Source organism: Dipodomys spectabilis, unplaced genomic scaffold, assembly GCF_019054845.1.
Source record: "Dipodomys spectabilis isolate Male_0828 unplaced genomic scaffold, ASM1905484v1 ptg000206l, whole genome shotgun sequence".
In the NCBI taxonomy this organism is placed as follows: Eukaryota; Metazoa; Chordata; class Mammalia; order Rodentia; family Heteromyidae; genus Dipodomys; species Dipodomys spectabilis.
Genome location: NW_024870883.1, coordinates 441,560 through 449,209, shown reverse-complemented (window position 1 = coordinate 449,209; position 7,650 = coordinate 441,560).

Below are 7,650 nucleotides of genomic sequence, written 5' to 3'. Positions count from 1 at the left end.
ATACTACTTGGAAATAGTGATTTCAAGCTTGTAAGAAGAAATAGAAAGAGACAGAAATATATTTTATTAAATTGAGAGAAAGAGAAGACATTTAAACCTATTTACTACAAGTAAATTAATATTAAGCAAAGCTAATGAAAATAATTACTTATTTACTCTCCAGAGGATGAGTATGGTACTCTTGGGTATCTCGGAGTAAAGACTTTAGACTCATTACAATTGATGACTTACATTGAAATTACTGGCTAAACGTTCTTCTTCAGAAAGGGAAAAGCTCCATTACTTCCATATTAGTATTATAAAATCATAATAGCTGCATGTTGAATTGTTTTCCCTTTGCTATATTCAATTCCATTCTTCATCCATTATGTATCGAGGGCTTTGAATGACCAATTCCTTAAAATGCCTATATTGATTATATTGTGATGTAAATCTCAGTAATATAAATATTAATTTATCTGTGAGTCTCATCTTGAGCTACATTCATATGAAATTTATGCAGTCTCAAGCAAGAAACCTGACTTTTTTTACTCTATTCTATGTTTTCATCAATAAATCGATTCTCTTTAGAAATGCATTCTCAGCTTTTAAATTGCTCCTGTAAACATCATGTGTTTCTAGTACTTTTACTGAAGTAAATATAAAGTTTGGAACATGAAGACAACTCCCCTATTATCACTTTAAAATAAACCTTTGGGGATTATTTTATATATAAAAATAAAAAGTGCAATGCAATGTTTATACATGAATAATATAATGGTTAAGTCAATTAGACACAAGAACTACCATAGCAATTCTCAAATAACATAAAGACATCAAAATATTGTGTTCATGAATATCACTCATTTTTTAAAAATGACTAGTCAATACAAAGTTTATATTATATTTGAAATTTACAAAATGAAAATTACACTGAGATTTGCTGTCAATATCCTGTTTCCAGGTATACATTTATTCAGCAAACAGGGAAACAAAAAATAAGCGTTTGTCACATAGAATGAAAAATGTAGAAGCAGACTGTCTTTCCTTAAGGTGTTAAGTACCTGCAAATCGTGTGATTTATTCAAAGATACTATAAACATAAGAGAATTTGTGATCAGAAGTGATAGGTAAGCAAAGTAACAGGAAAATTGTATGCTTAAATTGAGCTTTCAATATAGGATGACAAGTTTTCAATAAATGAGCCTATTAATCTGTATCTCTAACACACATACAGCATTCTACATTTTCCCACATACTCCCGTTCTCTTAGCTCAGTTCCTGATTGATATTCTTCTATTTCATGATTTCAATTCCTTCTAAAATAACAAGGTGGGCGTTTTTTTATCTCTAGATCCAATACATTCTAGTATCTTGGAACAGTAGTATGAATTCATGGAGTTTGACTTGAATGTCAAGTATGAAGATATTGTATTCAGGGTACTCTTAATTGGCTTGAAACATACAAAGATACATAGTATACTAAGAACAAGGGACTTGATCTCAGGGAAACATACAGGTCCACGCAAGATCCTGAAGCAAAGAAAAGCAAGGGAGCGCAAACATCAATCAACTATAATTACAAAGGAATGGAACTGATTTCTGATGTGTCTGGGTGGCAGCTTTATGTGTTTATGTGTGTGTGTGTGTGTGTGTGTGTGTGTGTGTGTGTGTGTGTGTGTGTGTGTGTGTGTGAGTAGATAGAGAGAAAGAGAGACAGACAGAGAGAGAATTTAGTGTGGCTTCCATATGTACAGTCCATAGAGCACTACTTGTTAGGGAGGAGGTACTCATATCAGAGCTGTGATAATACTGTCATCACTTTACTACAAAAAAAAACACTTGCTTAATCTCTAATTAAATAGGGAAAATAAACTAACATCTTACACGATTGTTTTGACAATTGATTATTATATTGAAGGCCAAAGGGAGGAATTGGAGATCAACATAATCTTTTTTCCTCTCTTCTAAATATTACACTGCAATAGATGTAATTTCAGGAGTCTCCTGCCATGTAATTCCAGCTGAATTACTAATATGCTTAATAATATGAAACCTGTGATAGAGAAATAGATCAGCCAGCAAGCACAAAGAATTTGTAATAAGATTGAGCTTTTGAGCAGGGTTGCCACAACTTTTAGGAATGTCATTCCTTCATATAAACTTCAAATTTTGTGGCTTTCCCTGTGTGATTAAATGGGAAGAATGTACTGTAGAAACAAGAATTCTTGTTCATCCAAGTAGAAAGTGTTGATGTTCCCATTCTCATGTTGCAAATTTCCATCCCATATAGACTCTCTTTTAGAGTGCTTTAATTTAATATACTTCAGCACCTCATGCTTCCCTGTGGGAGACAAGAAAAAAGATAATTTTGTTTGTGTATTACGTTATGTAAATTACCATGTACAGGCATGATTTGTATAGTTACAGAAGTTTGTAATAAATATAAGTAGGGCTCATTTCACAATAAAAATATAATTAAAATCACATAATAAGACCAGAAGTCACAGAATTTTTTGCATGAATACATACTTTAGATTAGTTGCAGAATTTCTATTTTGAGATAAACCTTATATTGAAGTATAATTCACTTTACCTAAGGATTGAAACATTTTATTGAAAAATATATTTCCTGGAGATATTTTTGTTTCATAATTTTAGGAATACCGTTGGACCCATGGTAATAATGAGATGTACAAGACGTTATGTCGAAAGATGAACTTTACAACTTTGGCTGGCGAGAGTGTGGAGATGGGTAAGGATGGAAGGGGAAACAAAGGAAGAGGAAACAATGCTTGATAAGAAGTATTACTTTGCCCATATAATTGTAACCCCTCTGTAAGATATTTTCATAATAAAAAATTAAGAAGAAAATGATCCCAAAGTAATTATTTTTTATTATTTCCTTATTTCCATGTGATTTACCTGCAATTTAGAAATCTAGATATATAATTTAATTTAATTTAACCAAAAATATTATTGAGTATAAGGTTCTTATACACTCTACATTCTTCACACTGAGATCATCAAATATGGTGAGTTTGAAATGATTAGTCTCTGTTTGACCGATGTTAATATTATTTAAAATGTGAGTGAAATGTTTAAAAAGTAGTATTTATTTTAGTTGTCCTGAAGAGACAATAACTGATATAATCAAAGGCTAAAAATGATTAGATTTAAAATTTAGAATTCATGAAATGTTTTTGACCACACTAGTTACTGGAGCCTTCACAAAATCTTCATGAGATAATTTATATTGATGAAGCAAAAAATCCCAGAGTTTAGACATTTACGAATAGAAAAATCATGTCATTCTGAATATGTAGAGCTACATAACAAACATAGAAAATTTAGCTTTTAAATATCTGAATATACTAATACATTTAATTGCAGGGCAAGTACTTGTTCTGAAAGTAGATAAAATGGCATTTATTTTGAAAAGAAAACAAAAGTATTAATTTGAATAAAAGACAATGTTTAAAATATCACTCATCCAAGAAAGAAGATGTACAGTTCATTGTTTTTCATGCCTATTATGTTCTCTAAACTTACTACAAATACTAGATTAGTAAACCTAAACCATTGCTTTGTAGGGAAATAGAAAGATTCTTACAACTCATGACTATAACTTTTTCTCAAACAATTACTAGGTAACTTTTATATTTTTTTACATGGAATCCTATTTGATAAAGTTTTATTCATTAAGTTAAATAATTGGCCAATAACAATATAAATTATGCATGAACAAAGTTTAGAACAAGTATTTCTTTCACAAGACATATCATGGCTCTCTTCAAGAACACTGGAAGGCTGTGTGTTATTTACTAATTTTTAGTTATTTTATTAAGGGTTATTAATTTTCAGAAGTGGCAGTTTCCTAATTCTCTTTCCATAATATATTTAAAACATTTGATTATACTCCCTCTATTTCCTTTTTGTTACTCCTTCCTCCAAAGATCATGTTTTTTACATAAAATTATATTTTTATATATGCACATATAAACTCATTTGGAAGATTTAAGCTAAACTGCAACTTAATGCAAGATGTACAGAAGATTAACAGGATGAACAAAAACGAATATTTTTTGTTAACTTCTGAATTGAACTATCATTATTATTATGGTTAGAGTTAGGATACCAGACAGAATTAGAATTAGGGTTAGAGAAATAGCAAATTCAGGTTCAACACAGGATGACCTATTGCAACAATAATACTCACAGCACACTGTACTGAAAATGAATTTTACACCATGGAGAGAGAAGAGTGATGGAGATGGGAGAGGGAAGGGATAGTTGGACAACAACATAGAAGGGGGTAATAATGGTCAACAAGAAATGTACTCATTACCTTACACATTTAACAGTAATCCCTCTGTCAGCCTCATTACCTACTCAGGAAGCTGAATTCTGAGGACCTCAGTTCAAAGCCAGCCCAGTCAGGAAAGTCTGTGAGAATTTTATCTCCAATTGACTACCAGGAAATCAGAAAGTGGTGCTGTGGCTAAAGTGGTACAAGCGCACACCTTGAGCTAAAGAACTCAGGGATTGTGTCCAGGCCCAGAGTTCAAGCCCCACGACCAACAAAAAGAATAAAAAAAGAAATGTGTTAAATGTTAAGTAAAGCTGAACTTTTTTAGGTTCTAGGAATTCAGGAAAATCTGGGATAATGGAAGTACAATGTATTTCATAATATCAGGATTTGAGATCAATGGTTATAATGATTCCTGTTATGGAACAAGATAGGTTCAGAGATAAGAGTGAGAAAATCTGTAGGGTTTAGGAAAACCTGCAATTTATTTCGAGGATTACAATGGAATTTCAGGTAGGATTGCACAAAACGAGCATTTTTCATAAATTTTAGAATTGGGATACCTTTAGTATTAAGGTTATGGTTAGGATTCCAGCCATTGTTAGGCTTAGAGTGAAGGAGAAAAAAAATGAGGGTCAAATTGAGGGTAAATTGTAATACAAGCCTGGTAAGAATTAGAATGAATGTGAACTAGAGTATTGCTATTCATATTAGAATCTGCTTGCAATTAGGCTTATATTTATTCTCAATGTTCCAGTTACGATTAAGTTTAGGGTTAGAAAATGACTAAGATATTGGAAAAAAATTGAAACCTATGTTTGGAAGGCTTATTTGAATCAAATAGGATGAATAAAAAATAGTGTAACACTAACTAGTTAGTGTTAGTATTGACATATTATTTGGATTAAAATCAGGGTCAGTATTTTGTTCTGATTATGATTAGTGTTATGAATAGGAAAGTTTTACTATAAAATTGAGTTTTCCCTAACAAGTAGAAGCAAAAATGTGAGCCTGAATAGTAACTAGAGCATTATCATTATATTTATTTCTCAGTGATAATTCTTATAATGATTAATGAGAATTTTCCAGCCAGGTTTAGGTTGAGAGTTAGCGTTAAGTAAAAGACTAGATGATATGTAAATCTGAAATTGTTTTAGGATACAGTGGTTCAGGAAAATGTAGGATTAATGGAAACTACAGTATTTTTTCCTGGTAAGAGAATTTGAGGACAAGTAATATAATGGTTCATGTTAGGGAAGAAGATAACTTCACAGGTAGAGTCAGGAAATTTGTTGGAAATTAGGGCAAATTGAAACTCATTTCCAGAGTGCAAACTGGAATCAAAACTAGAGTATTTTTAATATTAATTTTGGACTATTATTAGGTTGAAAATTAGGTTTCAGTTCCAGCTGGGCTTAGTGTTAGCATCAGGGAAATGGAAAATTTAGGGTCAAACTGAAAGTAAATCTGTGAATAACAAGTCAAGATCGAATTAGGATGAATATGAAATAGGAAACTGCTAATAATATTAGGATTAAGGGATGATTAGTGTGAGGGTTACCCTGAATGTTGTGTTAGAAAAATGGCAAGGTATTGAGTAAAACTAGAAACTATTTTAAGAAAGATGAGTTGAATCAAAGACAGGATGTATAAATTTAATGTACTTTTGTGGCTTTTAGAATCCAAAGGCAATTGGTTTTAGGGTTAGGGTTACTTTTCTAATTTATGAACTAATGAATTAAAGGCACAATTCTTTCATTCTTACAAACCAAGACAGTCACGAGTTGGGGAAAAAACAATTTTCTACATGAAAATGTGTCTTAAAATATTTTCCAACCAGGATTAAATAATAGTGAACAGGGTGTCATTTATTAAAATTAGGTAAGTTGATGATAAAACTTTCAAAAATATCCAAACACATAAGATTGGAACTAAGTTATGTTATTGAGAAAACAAATACTTGCTCTAGCTGGGAAATTGTGTGTGTGTGTGTGTGTGTGTGTGTGTGTGTGTGTGTGTGTGTGTGTGTGTGAGTGTGTGTATGCACCCACCACAGGTCTTCAAATCAGGCCTGGGTCCTGTCGTCAGCTTATTCTGTGGAAGTATGGCACTAATCCACGTAGCCAAAGGCTTTCTTCTGGCTTTTTAGTAGTTATTTTGAGATAAATACCTCATGGATTTTCCTTTCTGGACTTAATCTCCTGATCCCCAGTAATCCTTGGGTTAGTGATACTGTGGGTGCTACCACAAAGTGACAGTTCATTAAACTGGGAGCAATATGAAAGTACTCGTGCAAGATATGAAGTAACCAGTTCATTAATGTGGGAGTAACAGGATCACATTTGATTGCCTTCAAACACATTATTTCAGATGAGTTTAACTGAAGCCCAATATATAATCCATACCTATTAGCCACACTGTATGAAGTAGCACATATTCATGGTGTAGAATATGTACAATGAATTGAACCCTGAATCAAAAGACTTTGTTGGGTTTGCACCAAAGAAATAGAGTGCCATTGAAATGAAGTCCAGACTGGAGGCCTGTAGCGAGCAGGAGAGCATCTGCTTAGTGTGTCCCACCCCTAGGACCATAAAGAAGTAGAAGAGAAAGTGTAAGAGAAAGAGAAAAGGAAAGGAGGAGGAAGGGGTAAGAGAGGAGGAAGGGCATAGCAGGAGAGAGAAGAGGAGGGGACAGGGAGAAAGTAGAGGCAGGAGAGAAGGAAGAGGGAAACAGGACCCTGGGGAAGAGCAGCAGGAGAGGAGACAGGAGGAGGAAGATAAATGCAATATAACAGCAAGAATTGTTGGAAAACATTTTGCATAAGTGATTTGCATGTGCATGGCAAGGTTATTTTCTAATCAGAAAGACAGCTAGCACAATGACAATATGGGTGATACCTGTTGCTCAGTCATTTTATTCTCTTTCTTCAGTGAGGAGTTGAGAAGAAATGCTGAGTTCGGTGATTTACAGATATACTTCAGGAGTTCTTTTTCATGAATCAAACAATGGAAAGAACTAAATGCATCTTCCCTTAATTAAAAAAGAATAGAAGCTATATTTATTTGTATTACTATGCATGAAGAAATCCTGGAGATTTCTGGTTAATTCAGAGGGCCCTATACAAAAATATAATACAAAAGGAAAATATAATGTATAATAGGCTATCATTGATGAAAAGATTTACTGGACTTTTTTAGTTTTTCTTTTTGTTTTGTTTTTGTTTTCGTTTTTGTTTTTGCTAGTTGTTCATTGCTCCAAGGCTGTGCCCTGGATCCCTTTCCAAGTCACCAAGTGAAACTCCATTTCTGTAGTCCCTGTGGGTGTGGGTGCCTCCTCTGGTCACCCGTTGAGATGTGTGG